The sequence below is a fragment of the Balaenoptera borealis genome (assembly GCF_965194805.1).
Source record: "Balaenoptera borealis genome assembly, chromosome: 11".
Lineage (NCBI taxonomy): Eukaryota > Metazoa > Chordata > Mammalia > Artiodactyla > Balaenopteridae > Balaenoptera > Balaenoptera borealis.
In genome coordinates, this window is record NC_138868.1 from 50338736 (window position 1) to 50357721 (window position 18986).

Here is an 18986-nt window from a genome sequence, read left to right on the forward strand (position 1 = left end):
AATTAAAAGAAGTTTCTTCAATTCTAAGAAAAGAACAAAGAAACCTGATAGTCTCTGAAAAAGCATCTCCAGGCCCTCCAGGCCCATGTTGTGTCATGGCTTGCCTCTTAGGCACACATGAAGGTTGGTGGTTTCAATGGGTCTCTGGCCAGTTCCCAGTGTCTCAGTCATCCAGACGTTGAGGTGGGGTAATTGGACAGCAAGGAAAGAAGCAGTATGAAACAAAGGCCTCTGACTCTCTCCCCTAAGACTTCCCAAACTCTAGTTTGGTTTTTCTCAATAAAGATGAAGCATTCTATGTGACAAATTGTTCAAAAATGTTCACTCTCCCAGAGTATACTTCCCCACATATTGACCATGAGGATAGCCATCTGCATCACTTTGATCAATGGGGTATAAGCAGATGTGGTACAAGCAGAGGCTTGAAATTTGCTTATGCAGTCGGGCTTGTTGTCTTCTGACTCTGCTGCACCATGAGAATGTGCCCTGGTTAGCACACTGGTCCAAGGAGGATGAGGGAAAAGTGGAGCAGAGCTGCCTGATCAACTTGCAGCTTGAAGCACAGCCTCACAGCCAAACCCAGCTTGGATCATCAGATCCTCAGCTGACCTTCAGATGCATAAGCAAATCCAGTTGAGATCAGCAGTCATCTCAGCCAATCTCCAGATGTATGAGAGAGACATTTTTATCTATGTACAACATACATTTTATGTTGTATGCCACTGAGATTTTTGTGGGTATTTGTTCCACAGTACATTTTGGGAAATAATTGTTTCTGTCATTATTATTTAGTAAATTGAATATAATATAATTGATTAAGTATTCCCAGGATATAAGATCTGATTTGTCCCTATGTTTGGTGCAGGAATGACCTTGTCTTTTAGGTGACACTCATACCCTCCCACAGAGAGTGATTTTTGTCCCACATAGAAGTCTAATAGTATATGAACTCCATTACCATGTAATAAACAACAGTATGCACTGTTAGCTTTATTCACAAATAGTTATTTCCTATCTTATACCAACACTGTGTGCTTAGATGGAGCACAGCCCTCATGAGAACAGTACACGCAAGCTATTTTTAGACTTGAAGTTTTACCATTACATAAATACAAGAGGATACAGAAAATGCATTTGAACGAATTCAAACTTAATTACAATACCTGTAATCATTCATGCACCCTAGCTCTGGATTTCCTGGACCCTGAGTAATTGTCAGTAAGTTGCCCAGACAATGCCTCTACATGAATCATTGAGTGACCCAGACATCTATGTTAGCTAGGACAGCCCCAGCCCATTGATAGCTTGGAAATGACCAAATGACAGACTTAGAATACCGACTAACAAAACAAGGAAGTCAAGCTTCAGTCTACATTTTAGCAAACACATTAGAAGTAACCAAAGTACTTGAATATCATTTCATGTGTTTTGCTTGGAATGCTTCTGCATCATTATTGTGCTTGTTACCTCCCTCTATTGTATTTTTCATCTCAGATATTGTAATTTTCATAGATAAATGTGCTTTTTTTTTTCATCTCAGATATTGTGGTTTTCATCTCTCAAAATTTGATTTGGTTATTTTTTACATCTTCTGAGGCCTGTATCTAACATGCTCAATATTTTCTCTAGCATCTTGAATATACAAAATACCTTTATAATTGTTTAATATCTTTATATGCTAACTTTATCATAGGTACCTATTTTATTGGTTTTGATTGATTGATTTTTATTATATATATTTTCCTGGTAATTTCTTTATTGAATGCCAGTTGTGTTGAATTTTGGGGTACTGGATACTCCTGTATTCTTTCTTTTTTTTTAACATCTTTATTGAGGTATAATTGCTTTACATTGTTGTGTTAGTTGCTGCTGTATAACAAAGTGAATCAGCTATACATATACATATATTCCCATATCCCCTCCCTCTTGCGTCTCCCTCCCACCCTCCCTATCCCATCCCTCTAGGTGGTCACAAAGCACTGAGCTGATCTCCCTGTGCTATGCGGCTGCTTCCCACTAGCTATCTATCTATTTTACATTTGGTAGTGTATATATGTCCATGCCACTCTCTCACTTCATCTGAGCTTACGCTTCCCCCTCCCCGTGTCCTCAAGTCCATTTTCTACGTCTGCATCTTTATTCTTGTATTCTTATATATATTCTTGAGTTTTGTTCTGGGACATGGTTAAGTTGTTGAAAACAGTTTGATTTCGTTCAGGTTTTGCTTTTAGGTTTTATTATTCAGGACTAGAGAAGCTTTTAGTTCAGGCTTAATTTGTTACCACTACTGAATAAAAACATTTTTGAAAAATCTATGATGACTTGTAAGTTATGAGGCTTTCCACTCTGGCTTGTGGGAACAGAAACTATTCCCAGCCTTGTATGAGTATTGGAGATTGTTTCCTCTGATTTTGAGTGGCCTTTCCCTAGTTTCAGGTAATCTTCCTCCCATGTAAGCACTGAACAGTACTCAGATGAAGACTGAAGATCTCCAATGCATTCTCTCTCTCTGCAGCTCTCTCCTCTCTGGTACTCTGCCCTATGAACTCTAGCTCCCGTGGATGTATATGTTTGATGTATTTTGGGGGGTACCACTTGCATAAAATTGGAAGTCAGATTTTTTAAAGTGTATGTGATCACTTAATCAGATAGTATAGAAAGAATCAAAGGCCATGGCCAGATCCTGGCTTTATATGAATAGAACAAAAATCAAGAATGACATCAAAGCAGGAGTAGTCATCAGAACCTAAGAAAATGTGGAATTGGTAAAGAGTTGAAGAAATCATGAAGTGATAGACTGTTCATATACTGTAGAAGCAGAAATCTGAATTTAAACTACTGAAGACGTCAAAGTGGTGCATATATTCTCATAGATTCCAAAGTCCCCAGTTGTCTAAAAAGGTTGGTCTGCAAAACAGGGGCACAAAATGGTCTACTCAGGTAAAGGAAGAATCTTAAAGTTTCCATTTGTTCCTATTTTCTTAAGCCTTTTAATATTTACATTATTGTATGTTTTATAATATAAAATACTAATATAATGCCATGTGATAAAGTACATATTATTGTTTGTTTACATAATACAGTAATCAATATGTGTATATATACATATATATGTATACATATATACACATATATATATACACACACACACACCTTCAATAGTTTAAATTCAGATTTCTACTTCTACAGTTTATGGATAGTCTATCACTTCATGATTTCTTCAATCCTTTACCAACTCCACATTTTCTCATGTTCCAATGACTACTGCTACTTTGATGTCATTCTTGATTTTTGTTGTATTCTGTGAAGGTAGAAATGCCAGAATCTGGCTATGGTCTTTGATACATACATATATACACATAAACACGCGAATGATCAAATCTACAGTACACTGACTTGAATTTTTTAAGTCTACTTCAGCTATTCTTACCTCCTTCTTGGGAAAGCATGTTCTGATTTCTGCTCTAATCCAAGGGTTAAGTCTCCCCGCCTTTACCCAGGGATGGCATTTGTTGTATTTTTTAAGTGGTTGTGATACCAAGTAGAGTTGAATCCTAAGTATTTCTATAGTCATTCTTTGAAGAGGAGTTTTGTGCACAATTGTGTTTGAGAAGCTCAGTGAGTAAAACTAGGAATGGACTGAAGAGTGACCCTTGCTGCTACCCTCAGTACAGCATTGTCTCAGTAAACCACACGACTAGAGCCTAGGAGTCTGAGAGAAGGTCTCCCTTAGGTGTGATCTCAGGTTGGGAGATGTCTAGTTTCATTTTTGGTAGGTGAGTTCCTGTAATGCCGAGACCTCTCTCTGAGAATGGTTGGTTGGTCCTGGCTTTGTTTCCCTCCTTATTTCTGAAGTTTTTGTGACACTGAGGCTGTAATGTCACTTCTTTTTCAAGACAAATGCTATGATTTTAAAAAGAAAAAGATGATATAAATTTTCTGACTGTTAAGAGTTTGTTCTTAATTTAAACAGGTAATGGTAGGTATCAATTATTTTTTATAACATTGAATATATTTAAAATTTTAATGTAGCAGTTTTATTTTTAAATGGCCATATTTAATATAACCCAGGAATTATATATTTGGAATTATTTAATGGGATGATAAATATTCTAGATGTAAACTTGATTTTGAAAAATTGCATTTGTCTTCATGCATTTAAGGAGTTCACTTGCAAAAAGTTGGAGAATCTCTAAATTGGAATTTAGAGATGGAATTTAGAGTTGGAATTCTCTAAAGCACATATGCAGACCCTGGTGTTCGATCTGAAACTTCCAGAATGGGCAGGATTTGGATGGACCTATCTTCAATGCGGATCAAACAACTTTGCTTCCACTGTAGGACTTTAAAGTGGTTTTACCTATCTTAATCCCTCATGAGGTTAAGCACTAATCGAGGAACTAATATTATGTGCATGGTGCAGAGTCAGCTTATAGATAACATAAGTACCAAAATATTTGATCCTTAATAATGATCGCCAAGTCCATTGTCAGCACTTGGCTTGGGCTATTGGTGGAACCAATAACCGCCTATGACTCTTAAGTTTTTTCTGAAGCCTCAAGACAGTAACATCTTAATTACATCACTTTGTAAAATCCCTGAGTCATACACAATTTGATCATCTCATCAATCTGAACTTAGAGAAATTTTTTCATTCATCCATCCATACATCCAAACATTTATTGAGCCCTTAATGTTACAGGTGTTATTCTTGTACTCACGAATTACAGGATGAGAGCTATAGAGCAATGTGACAGGAGACCAAGTGTGAGAGACCAGCACCAAAGAGACTTGAATGCTAGAGTTAGAACCTTTCATCCATGGTCTCTCTCAGCACCCATTCCTAAAAGCCTACTCTGCCCTAACTCTGTGCCCTATTCCAGCTTGGTAATTGCTTGGTTTTCTGATGGCTGCTTCAAAGTTTTGCCTAAGAGTTAGTCGTGAGTCTAATTGCAATCTATTTGATGACTGACATCTTGCTTCTTCCCATCTTCTGACTCTGGCTACAGTCTATACTATTCTATACTTCCAAGTTTCTGCCATTACCAGCAATATCACCCACAAGAAAGATAAAAGAATGAAAGACAAGAATGGAAGGAAAATTTCTAAATCCTGTATCATGATTAGAAACAGCAGTTTCCATAATCATTCAATGAGGGATAAAAATCCAGGAGCTGAGTCTGCTGAAAGATCCTTAATGGAATATTGCTCCTATATCTGGTCCTCATAGGCATGTAAAAGGGCCCACCCCTCTCTTCCCTTGGTGAGACCCACTATTTCTTTTAAATTTAGGACTTAAAAAGGAGCTTAGGGGTGATCTGCTAAAATCTCATTTTACAGATGCCACTGAAGTCCCAAAATTAGTAGGTAAATCTCTCATTCAAGGTCGTATATAGTTGAGTACTAATGAATTACTGTTTTTTAAAATATAGTCATAAAATGTCATAGCTTGATTTTTATAGATAAGTATTTATTTTTACACAAAAAAATTTTAATTCAGAAACCTAGACATTCAGGGAGGCTTGGGAAGATTCATCCTGGGGAAGCCTGCCAGTCAAGATCTCTCTCTTATGTAAGACTATATTGTTAACTCAGAAAGAGCCTTGAAAGATAAGGAGGCGCTCAGCAGAGGGTGTGTCAAGCTAAGAAAGAGCTATCTGAACCAGGAATTTCCTGGTTTGGGCCTATAAGCCTTAAAACAAATTAATGCTTATAAATTTTGGTCATTTAATCCTTCTCAGAAGTTCTTCCTAGAGTTAATACAGAAACAGAAGTATTATTTTTCTCATTTCTCTCATTCATGATTCAAAATAGAATTACCCAGAACCGAACTTTCTTGAAACAGATGAGAGTAAGTGAGCCTGATCCACTATGAGGTACCTGTCCTAAACTCTAGGAGCCAGCAGGACCTCTGGTTAAACAAAACAAGTCTTTTGAACAATTTTCTTTCTTCATTATTGGTTCACTTCAACGAAGGATGTCCCAACAGAGGGAGTAGTAGCACAGTGATAACATGACAGTGAAAACAGAACTTTGTAGACACAATGGTAGAACCAGGTTTCAAACCCAGGTCAATATATACACAATGCAATACTACTCAGCCATAAAAAAAGAACGAGATAATGCCATTTGCAGCAACATGGTTGCAACTAGAGATTATCATACTGAGGTAAGTCAGAAAGAGAAAGACAAATACCATATGATATCACTTATATGTGGAATCTAAAATATGACACAAATGAACCTATCTATGAAACAGAAACAGAATCACGGACATAGAAAACAGACTGGTGGTTGCCAAGGGGGAGTGGTTTGGGAAGGGATGGAGTGGGAGGCTGAGGTTAGCAGATGTAAGCTGTTATATATGGAATGGATAAACAACAAGGCCCTATTGTATAGCATAGAGAACTAGATTCAGTATCCTGTGATAAACCATAATGCGAAGGAATATTTTTAAAAACTGTATATGTTTGTATAACTGAATCACTTTGCTGTATAGCAGAAATTAACACACCATTGTAAATCAACGATACTTTAAAAAACCAGGTTGGGGGGAAGGGTTGGGGGAAGGGATAGTTAGGGAGTTTGGGAATGACATGTACACACAGCTATATTTAAAATGGGTAACCAAGAAGGACCTACTATATTGCACAGGGAACTCTGCTCAATATTATGTAACAACCTAAATTGTAAAAGAATTTGAAAAAGAATAGATACATGTGTATGTATAACTGAATCACTGTGCTGTACACCTGAAACTATCACAACATTGTTAATCAACTATATACTCCAATATAAATAAAAAGTTTAAAAAAAAGATAAAGCAAAAAACCCAGGTCAATGAGCCTTTATGAAATTAAATAACCCCAAAGTTAGTTGCCTCACTTGCAAAATGAGAATAATAGTATCTATCTCACAGAATTTGAGAATTTCATGAGTTAATTTATATCATGTAGTCAGGTTAGTATCTGGCAAAAAAAAAAAAAAAAAAAGATGTTCAATAAATGACAGCGTCATGAGACTAAATCCTATATTTTCTCAATGGTATGCCAGTGCCTCCCTCTAGTTATAGCCTTGTAATCTCAAGTACAGGAAATACCTTAATGTCATAGACCCTCCTCCCCAGAGGCTGTGTTGCAATAACTCATGTCCCAAATCTGCTTGACTTTTAACTTTTAGCTGGTAACTTTTTATTCTAGTTTCAGAGTAAAACATGTCTCTTTAGTGAGCTGTTGTAGTACTATGGATAGATGAAATTCTTATTGCCAAAAGGACTGGGGGGGAAATGAATTTTTAAAGAGGTAAAAATGAGATTCTGTCTTTACTGAAAAGGTACAGAGCAATACTGACTATAGATTTTCCTTCCTGCTTTGACTGGATGACGATAGATAGGGAAAGAGACCTGAAAAATCAGTTATGGTTTGATCAGGGAGGCAGAACCACTATGAATGATGTGGAATAAGGGATTTATTATAGTGATTACCCCTTAAGCAACTGAGAGAGCTGGTGAATTGTATAGAAGACTCTTGTCTTTGTGTGTGAAAGTGACCAGCAGTGGCCCTGTATTTCAGCAAGGCCTACATTCAGGGAAAAAAACCTAGATATGGACCAGAAGAGTGGAGAACAGCAACTTCTCAGGATGAACTGAAACCTACAAAGGAAGCCTAGAATCCACATCTTTCCCTTACTGCCTCCAACCTCCAGAATGCAGGTGACTGGCAGAAGGAGCTGTGCTTCACCGTGAAGATGAACACACACCTGGCCCAGGACCTGGAGAAATGGAAGGAGGAGATGTGGCAGGAGATGAAGGAATTGTGGGCTCAGCTGCTACCTCATGCCAACAAGGTGAGTTCACAGATCAGGGGCAAAATGTGTGAGCTGAAGCAGCCCCTGGCACTCTATGCCAACCTTTAGAAAACAATGGCTGCTGTTTCACTTCTGCCTTCCAATCTGACAAAAATGTGTGTTTTGGCCAGCCATAACCAGAAACCACACTGGGAAAGGAATTCTGGGAAACATAGTTCCAGCTCAGCCAAGACGATACGGTACAATACCCTTACCACATTATATGCATCTGAGAAATCTTGGACAAACCAAACTGAGAATAACATTAGCTCCTGGGTGAATGTCTACTTATCTATATCATATCTGTCTAATCTGCCTATACCACATACTGAGGTGCTTGTATCTTTTGAATGATTATATCTCACCTCGATTAATTTCATACCCACCCAACTTTCTTTAACAAATCAGGATTAATCTAGAAACTATTCCTGGAAAAGGAGGAGTCCTTGCCAAGAGTCTCATCCAGCTCACAATTGTATCTTTAATTTTATATTTAGCTGATGTTTGTTTACTTCTTCAACAAGGAAAACTGACTCACTTGATCCAAATGGAACAATCAACCATATTATTCCCTCAAGGAAATTTGTGCTCATAGGCAATATTGCCAGATACACAGATCCCTCAGATCTTATATTTTGAGTTTGAGAAATGACTCTGCAGAATATCTAAAAACAATTTTAGAATTCTCAATTCTAGAATCCAGTCATAGAAGGATATCACAGCAGCCAGGGCCTCCTATGGTGCCCCTTTAGCAGGACACAAAATTCTTGGCTTTTAAATTCAAAAGTTTTGATCCAGAAAGATGACAAAAGATGTATAAGGGCATCTGATATGGCAGAATAGGTTTATCTTCCTGGTTTCAGATTAGGTTAGGCACAAAGATCCTCTGTGCCTGGCAGAAGGAAGAACATTAGTTGGGACCATGCCTCCCACTTCTTAAACTGAGGCTCCCAAGGCTCCAAGTGGCGTGCAAGTGGATCCTAAGCATTCCTAGGGCATAAGTAAAATAAATAAGTTGGCTGAGAGAGAGTAAGAGTGATCAGTCAGGTCAGTTTGCAGAGGGTTCAACAGCTGGGACAAAGGGATGAGTATCAGAAAGATACAGTGGACAGTCTCTGCCAGGGTCCTGTGGGGCTGTGACTGCAATCTCAGTGGATCAACAGTATTAGAGATTCTAGTAGAAGGAGGTCATGTACCAGAGGCCACAGTGTGAAGAAATACCATAATTACAGCATAAGATGTATCTGGGGTTGAGGCCAGCAGAGAAACAAGGAAGCAGGAGACAGTCCTCTCCCATATGAGTACCAAGGTGGCAATCATGTGAGAACCCACCCATCCCCTACTGCAGTTTTAAATCTAGCACAAGGAAGACAGTGATATAAAAACTCCTGTGGTGGGGCGGGGGGGAGTTAATCCTGTATCAGACTAAATTATAAATTGGAATTGACTAAGAAATCCAAAGTTGATTGGATTTGGTTGGAAGTGCTATCTTCTACAACTCAATTTGATTTTATTATTATTCTAACCCCCATTGTGCATAAATAATGCAGAAAGGGAAAGAATGAAGTAAATTACATTTTGCACAACTGAGTCTATGATTATAATTTTTTAACTTGTTATACAAGGAAATATTTAGAGGTATTTAGACTTTTACCATCACAAGACTATAATTAGGTGGGTGTCACTCGTTAAAAAGCCTCAGATGTACATGGGTGAGTACTGGGCAGCCAAGGAGAACAGAGGAAGGCTGGCTCTGTTGATATGACTTTCTACAGAGAAGCAGAAGACAGAGAGTGTTTTCTAGAGCTGAGGCCGGTACATTTATGAGTGAGGCACAATTGCAGACATTCTTTGGCTTTTCCAAGGAACTTGCTGCAGTTATTCTTTATGCCTGATCCTCCCATAGGCCTTTCAGTGCATGATAAAATATGGTTATTAAAAGGCAAATTGTTTTTTTATGTGCAAGTGATTATGCAGGAATTTTAGATTCATCATCTCATTATATCCTTATAACTAACCCATGAGGAGTTACTATCATTACTTCCATTTTCAAAAAGAGGATACTGAAGCTTAGATTGTGCAACACATGCACAGCCTGAAAGTTACTGGTTCAGATCCATCTCCTCCCTTTACTGTAATCTCCAAACTATCGAGACAATTAAAAGATCAGTGGTTGCAGGGCTTAGGCATAGGGAAAGATGAGTAGGTAGCACAAAGTGATGTTAGGGCAGTGAAAATATCCTGTATGATACCAACAGTGGATGCATGTCATTATATATTTGTCCAAACCCATACAACACCAAGAGAACCCTGATGTAAACCATGGACTTTGGGTGTAGGTTGCATCTAAGTGGTTCACTTGTAACAAATGTACTGCTCTCTTGGGAGATATTGGTGATGAAGGCAACTATGCATGTGTGGGGATGGGGAATATATAAGAAGTTTGTAACCTCTGCTCATTTTTGCTATGAACCCAAAACTGCTCTAAAATATAAAGTATACATTACACTCAAGGGCCTTCTACTTCAATAAAACTTCTATGGGTCCACAAAGCAATCTACAGATTTAATCTGATCCTTATCAAATTACCCATGACATTTTCCACGCAGGAGGCATAACCCTCCCAGACTTCAGACAATATTACAAGCTAGAGTAATTAAAAGAGTGTGGCAATGGCACAAAAACAGATATATGGATCAATGGAACAGAATAGAGAGCCCAGAAATAAACCCACACACCTACGGTCAATTAATCTTCAAAAAAGGAAGCAAGAATATACAATGGGGAAAAGACAGTCTCTTCAATAAGTGGTGCTGGGAAAGCTGCACAGCCACATGTAAATCAATCAAGTTAGAACACTCCATCATGTCACCCAAATATAAACTCAAAATGGCTTAAAGACTTAAATATAAGACACGACACCATAAAACTCCTAGAAGAGAACATAGGCAAAACATTCTCTGACGTAAATCATAGCAATATTTTCTTAAGTTAGTCTCCCAAGGCAATAAAAATAAAAGCAAAAATAAACAAATGGGACCTAATCAAACTTATAAGCTTTTGCAAGCAAAGGAAACCATAAACAAAATGAAAAGATAAGCTACAGACTGGGAGAAAATATTTGCAAATGATGCAATCGACGAGGGCTCAATTTCCAAAATATACAAACAGATCATACAACTCAATAACAAAAAAATACCAACCCAGTCAAAAAATTGACATCCTCCAAAGACACAGCCATGGCCAATAAACACATGAAAATATGTTCATCATCACTAATTATTAGAGAAATGCAAATCAAAACTACAATGAGGTACCACCTCACACCAGTCAGAACGGCCATCATTAAAAAGTCTACAAATAGCAAACACTGGAGAGGGTGTGGAGAGTAGGAGTGTCCCTCCTACACTGTTAGTGGGACTATAAATTGGTGCAGCCACTTTGGAAAACTGTATGGAGGTTCCTCAAAAAACTAAAAATAGAGTTGCCATATGATCTAGCAATCCCACTCCTGGACACCTATCTGGACAGTACTCTATTCAGAAAGAAACATGTGCCCCCCCAATGTTCATAGCAGCACTATTCACAATAGCCAAGACATGGAAACAATCTAAACGTTCATTGATATATAATACACACACACACACACACACACACACATATATACATATATATGTGTGTGTGTGTATATATATATGTATATAATGGAATACTACTCAGCCATAAAAAAGAATGAAATAATGTCATTTGCAGCAACATGGATGAACCTAGAGATTACCATACTAAGTGAGGTAAGTCACAAAGAGAAAGACAAATACCATATGATATCACTTATATGTGGTATCTAAAATATGGCACAAATGAACTTATCTACAAAACAGAAACAGACTCACAGATATAGAAAACAGACTTGAGGTTGCCAAGAGGGAGGGTAAGTTGAGGAGGGATTGAGTGGGAGTTTGGGATTAGGTGATGCACAATATTATACATAGATGGATAAACAAGGAGGTCCTACTGTATAGCACAGGGAACTATACTCAATATCCTGAAATAAAACATAATGGAAAAGAACATGAAAAATAATATATATATACATGTATATATATGTGTATATATATACACATATATATGTAACTGAATCACTTTGCTGTACAGCAGAAATTAACACAACACTGTAAATCAACTACACTTGAATAAAATGAATTAAAAAAAACTTCTATGGGTCCAGTGGTGTGAAGCATGTTGAGATATCCCTTCTAAGGTTGGTGCATCTGGCCTCTTATAAAACCAAAAAAAAAAAAAAAACACAATGCCTAGTGGCCTTCTTTGGAGGGTTTAAGAGGCAACATATTGCTCATTTGGGTGTGTTACTCCAGCCCACTTACTGAGTGACCCTCAAAGCTTCTAGTTTTGACTGGGGCCCAGAAATAGAATCTGCAGCAGTCTCAGGCTGCTGAACAAGCTGCCTTGCCACCTGGGCCATAGGATCCAATGATGCTTGAAGTATCAGTGGCAGATAGGCGTGCTGATTGGAGCCTTTGGCAGGCACCTATAGGTGAATTGCAGTAGAGGGACTTAGGATTTTGGAGTAAAGCCCTGACATCTTTTGCGGATTACTACTCTCCACTTAAGAAATAGCTCTTGACAAGACAAACAAAGAAGGACACTATATAACGATCAAGGGATCGATCCAAGAGGAAGGTATAACAATTGTAAATATTTATGCACCCAACATAGGAGCACCTCAATACATAAGGCAAATACTAACAGCCATAAAAGGGGAAATCGACAGCAACACAATCATAGTAGGGGACTTTAACACCCCACTTTCACCAATGGACAGATCATCCCAAATGAAAATAAATAAGGAAACACAAGCTTTAAATGATACATTAAACAAGATGGACTTAATTGATATTTATAGGACATTCCACCCAAAAACAACAGAATACACATTTTTCTCAAGTGCTCATGGAACATTCTCCAGGATAGATCATATCTTGGGTCACAAATCAAGCCTTGGTAAATTTAAGAAAATTGAAGTCGTATCAAGTATCTTTTCTGACCACAACGTTATGAGACTAGATATCAATTACAGGAAAAGATCTGTAAAAAATACAAACACATGGAGGCTACACAATACACTACTTAATAACGAAGTGATCACTGAAGAAATCAAAGGGGAAATCAAAAAATACCTAGAAACAAATGACAATGGAGACACGATGACCCGAAACCTATGGGATGCAGCGAAAGCAGTGCTAAGAGGGAAGTTTATAGCAATACAAGCCTACCTCAGGAAACAGGAAACATCTCGAATAAACAACCTAACCTTGCACCTAAAGGAACTAGAGAAAGAAGAACAAAAAAACCCCAAAGCTAGCAGAAGGAAAGAAATTATAAAGATCAGATCAGAAATAAGTGAAAAAGAAATGAAGGAAACAATAGCAAAAATCAATGAAACTAAAAGCTGGTTCTTTGAGAAGATAAACAAAATTGATAAACCATTAGCCAGACTCATCAAGAGAAAAAGGGAGAAGACTCAAATCAATAGAATTAGAAATGAAAAAGGAGAAGTAACCACTGACACTGCAGAAATACAAAGGATCATGAGAGATTACTACAAGCAACTCTATGCCAATAAAATGGACAACCTGGAAGAAATGGACAGATTCTTAGAAATGCACAACCTGCCGAGACTGAACCAGGAAGAAATAGAAAATATGAACAGACCAATCACAAGCACTGAAATTGACACTGTGATTAAAAATCTTCCAACAAACAAAAGCCCAGGACCAGATGGCTTCACAGGCGAATTCTATCAAACATTTAGAGAAGAGCTAACACCTATCCTTCTCAAACTCTTCCAAAATATTGCAGAGGGAGGAACACTCCCCAACTCATTCTACGAGGCCACCATCACCCTGATACCAAAACCAGACAAAGATGTCACAAAGAAAGAAAACTACAGGCCAATATCACTGATGAACATAGATGCAAAAATCCTCAACAAAATACTAGCAAACAGAATCCAACAGCACATTAAAAGGATCATACACCATGATCAAGTGGGGTTTATTCCAGGAATGCAAGGATTCTTCAATATACGCAAATCAATCAACGTGATACATCATATTAACAAATTGAAGGAGAAAAACCATATGATCATCTCAATAGATGCAGAGAAAGCTTTCGACAAAATTCAACACCTATTTATGATAAAAGCCCTGCAGAAAGAAGGCATAGAGGGAACTTTCCTCAACACAATAAAGGCCATATATGACAAACCCACAGCCAACATTGTCCTCAATGGTGAAAAACTGAAACCATTTCCACTAAGATCAGGAACAAGACAAGGTTGCCCACTCTCACCACTATTATTCAACATAGTTTTGGAAGTGTTAGCCACAGCAATCAGAGAAGAAAAAGAAATAAAAGGAATCCAAATCGGAAAAGAAGGAGTAAAGCCGTCACTGTTTGCAGATGACATGATACTATACATAGAGAATCCTAAAGATGCTACCAGAAAACTACTAGAGCTAATCAATGAATTTGGTAAAGTAGCAGGATACAAAATTAATGCACAGAACTCTCTATCATTCCTATACACTAATGATGAAAAATCTGAAAGTGAAATTAAGAAAACACTCCCGTTTACCATTGCAACAAAAAGAATAAAATATCTAGGAATAAACCTACCTAAGGAGACAAAAGACCTGTATGCAGAAAATTATAGGACACTGATGAAAGAAATTAAAGATGATACAAACAGATGGAGAGATATACCATGTTCTTGGATTGGAAGAATCAACATTGTGAAAATGACTCTACTACCCAAAGCAATCTACAGATTCAATTCAATCCCTATCAAACTACCAATGGCATTTTTCACAGAATTAGAACAAAAAATTTCACAATTTGTATGGAAACACAAAAGACCCCGAATAGCCAAAGCAATCTTGAGAACGAAAAATGGAGCTGGAGGAATCGGCTCCCTGACTTCAGACTATATTACAAAGCTACAGTAATCAAGACAGTTTGGTACTGGCACAAAAACAGAAATATAGATCAATGGAACAGGATAGAAAGCCCAGAGATAAACCCACACACATATGGTCACCTTACCTTTGATAAAGGAGGCAAGCATATACGGTGGAGAAAAGACAGCCTCTTCAATAAGTGGTGCTGGGAAAATTGGACAGGTACATGTAAAAGTATGAAATTAGAACACTCCCTGACACCATACACAAAAATAAACTCAAAATGGATTAAAGACCTAAGTGTAAGGCCAGACACTATCAAACTCTTAGAGGAAAACATAGGCAGAACACTCTATGACATAAATCACAGCAAGATCCTTTTTGACCCACCTCCTAGAGAAATGGAAATAAAAACACAAATAAACAAATGGGACCTAATGAAACTTAAAAGCTTTTGCACAGCAAAGGAAACTATAAACAAGACCAAAAGACAACCCTCAGAATGGGAGAAAATATTTGCAAATGAAGCAACTGACAAAGGATTAATCTCCAAGATTTACAAGCAGCTCATGCAGCTCAATAACAAAAAAACAAACAACCCAATCCAAAAATGAGCAGAAGACCTAAATAGACATTTCTCTAAAGAAGATATACAGATTGCCAACAGACACATGAAAGAATGCTCAACATCATTAATCATTAGAGAAATGCAAATCAAAAGTACAATGAGGTATCATCTCACACCGGTCAGAATGGCCATCATCAAAAAATCTAGAAACAATAAATGCTGGAGAGGGTGTGGAGAAAAGGGAACCCTCTTGCACTGTTGGTGGGAATGTAAATTGATACAGCCACTATGGAGAACAGTATGGAGGTTCCTTAAAAAACTACAAGTAGAATTACCATACGACCCAGCAATCCCACTACTGGGCATATACCCTGAGAAAACCATAATTCAAAAAGAGTCATGTACCAAAATGTTCATTGCAGCTCTATTTACAATAGCCAGGACATGGAAGCAACCTAAGTGTCCATCATCGGATGAATGGATAAAGAAGGTGTGGCACATATATACAATGGAATATTACTCAGCCATAAAAAGAAATGAAATGGAGGTATTTGTAATGAGGTGGATGGAGTTAGAGTCTGTCATACAGAGTGAAGTAAGTCAGAAAGAGAAAAACAAATACAGTATGCTAACACATATATATGGAATCTAAGGGGGGGAAAAAAGGTCATGAAGAACCTAGTGGCAAGACGGGAATAAAGACACAGACCTACTAGAGAATGGACTTGAGGATATGGGGAGGGGGAGGGGTGAGATGTGACAGGGTGAGAGAGTGGCATGGACATATATACACTACCAAATGTAAAATAGATAGCTAGTGGGAAGCAGCCGCATAGCACAGGGAGATCAGCTCGGTGCTTTGTGACCACCTAGAGGGGTGGGAAAGGGAAGGTGGGAGGGAGGGAGATGCAAGAGGGAAGAGATATGCGAACATATGTATATGTATAACTGATTCACTTTGTTATAAAGCAGAAACTAACACACCATTGTAAAGCAATTATACTCCAATAAAGATGTTTAAAAAAAAACAAAAAAAGAAATAGCTCTTGGCCTACTACTGGGCCTTAGTAGAGGCTGAATGCTTGAGCATGGGCCATCAAGTGACCATGTGATTGGAGCTTCCCTTCCTAAACTGGGTTTTAACTGACTCACCAAGCCATTAAGTGGAGCTTGAACAGCAGGACTCCATCAAATAGAAGTGGTACACATGTGATCAGACCCAAGCAGGTCCTGAAGGCACAAGTTACATGAAGTAGCCCCAATGCCCACTGTCTGCACTCCTGCTACACTTTCTCCATGCCTGCAGCTATGACCTCATGAGGAGTCCCCTAGGATCAGTTTACAGAGGAACCTAAGACTTGAACCTAGTTTATAGCAGGTTCTGTACAACATACAGGTACCACCCAAAAATGGATGCTGCATACTATAATCCCTTTCTGGGACATCCCTGAAGGAAAGTGCTGAAGAAAAATCCCTCTGTGGGCAGAACTTTGATCAGCACAGCTGGTTGTTTTCTTTTGCTTGGAAGGAGAAATGGCCAGAGGCACAATTATATACTGACTCATGGGCTCTGGCCAATGGTTTGGCTAGATGGTCAGGGACTTGGAGGGAACACGATGAGAAAATTGGTAACAAGAAAATTTAGGGAAAATGAGAGACTTCTCAGGAAGGGCAAAAAAATGAAGATGTGCCCCCATGTGAATGCTCATCAAAGAATCCTCTAAAAGGGAGTAAGAGTAAAAATAGATTCTTTCTTCATTGATTCTACTTCATAGCCACTGCCCTGACCATTTGGCTCCTGGTCTGAAGGAGACAGTTAAAAATGTCTCTCCGAGGTTTAACCCCTCCAAGAAACAAAAAAGCAGTGATGGTAACAACAATGTTATTTAAGCACCTGGTATGTTAGTTTCCTTACTAGCCCCTTTGTATATAGTATCTCAATTATAAGAGCTACCCCGAGATAGGTATTATTCCCACTTTATGCTTGAAGAAGTGAAAGTGAAACAATTTGTTCAAGGTTACACAGTAGGTATGTCACTGAGCTGGCTTGCAAACTCAAGCCACTGGAGCTTCAAAGGCCATGTCTTGTCACATGTCCTAAAGTGTGATGCCCCACATCCCATGAGAAGCCCATTAGGACACACCAGGGGATAAGCCAAACTGAGAAAGCAGGTTTGCCCCTTCCTAAGAAACAGGATTTCAGGTTGGGAAGTTTAGGTTCAGAATGATGTAAAGGACATGCACTGCTCCACACAAGTCTATGGGGTCCTTCCCTCACAATGTAAACCAGAGTAAGGGGGAAAGTCTGCAGTATCTCATTTTTAGGTAATAGCTATTTGTCTGTCTTGAAGTTAATTCAGGATTCTACCACCACTTCCAAGTGCTGTAAGGATATCAAACTTCCTTAAAGTTTGACAGCCAGGCTGAGTTCTAACCCCAAGAAGACTCTTCATCCCTCTTCTAGAAAGGCCCTTCTGATTTCTACTTGGCGTCCTTAGACTAGCTGCAGACTCCAGGAGGCCAGACAACAAACAAGAGCAGGACGTGGACCCAAGGGATCATGACTCAATTAAGAGGTCTGTCCTCCATAGACTTAGACCTCTCTGGACCAACCCTAACATGCTATGGATAGCTGTGTTCAAATGTAGAATCTGTGTCCATCCTTCTGGGACAAAGACTGCTATTTTCCTTCTCCACTGAGACAGTGGGAAGGTTACAAGTGGAATTACCCCTGAGCAGAATGCTTATACATGCCAGGCCTCAGAGGCATTTGCAGAGCCCCAGGCTCTTGCTGACACTACACATCCCAGGTAAGAGCATCTTACAAGGAGGATTTAGAAAAGCAGCAAAGGTCATCAGTATGTGTTCCCAGCCTATAAGAAAGAACTTCAAGTTGGGCAACCAACTTTAGATCGTGCTCCTATATAAGTTTCTAAGACCCAGAGGGAAGGAATTCTCTTGGAAAGATACTTAGAAAAGGTGGAGGGGGGAAGTTTCAAGATGGCGGAAGAGTAAGATGTGGAGATCACCTTCTTCCCCACAGATACATCAGGAATACATCTACACGTGGAACTGCTCCTATAGAACACCTACTGAACGCTGGCAGAAGACCTCAGACCTCCCAAAAGGCAAGAAACACCCCCAGGTACCTGGGTAGGGCAAAAGAAAAAAAAGAAACAGAGACAAAAGAATAGGGATGGGACCTGCATCAGTGGGAGGGAGCTGTGAAGGAGGAAAGGTTTCTACACACTAGGAAGGCCCTTCGCGGGAGGAGACTGCGGGTAGCAGAGGGGGGAAACTTCGGAGCCACGGAGGAGAGCGCAGCCACAGGGGTGCGGAGGGAAAAGCGGAGAGATTCCCGCACAGAGAAGCGGCACCGAGCAGCACTCACCAGCCCGAGAGGGTTGTCTGCTCACCCGCCGGGACGGGTCGGGGCTGGGAGCTGAGGCTCGGGCTTCGGTCGGATCGCAGGGAGAGGACTGGGGTTGGCGGCGTGAACACAGCCTGAAGGGGCTAGTGTGCCACGGCTAGCCGGGAGGGAGTCCGGGAAAAAGTCTGCAGCTGCCGAAGAGGCAAGAGACTTTTTCTTGCCT

The 18986-nt window shown here is 39.1% G+C and overlaps 1 protein-coding gene across 2 annotated transcripts in view; it reads right to left on the minus strand.

Annotated features, from left to right (window-relative positions):
* The window catches only part of LOC309605060 (olfactory receptor 51H1-like), an 86123-nt gene that overhangs the window by 29504 nt on the left and 37633 nt on the right, over nt 1-18986 (minus strand). Inside the window, exon 2 of one of the 2 annotated variants that reach the window (XM_082340375.1) lies at nt 13430-14054. The gene's annotated coding sequence lies outside the window, so the exon portion shown is untranslated. Of the gene's footprint in view, nt 1-10456; nt 14055-18986 lie in introns of those variants that run through there. The other variant, XM_082340374.1, reaches the window with a different exon arrangement.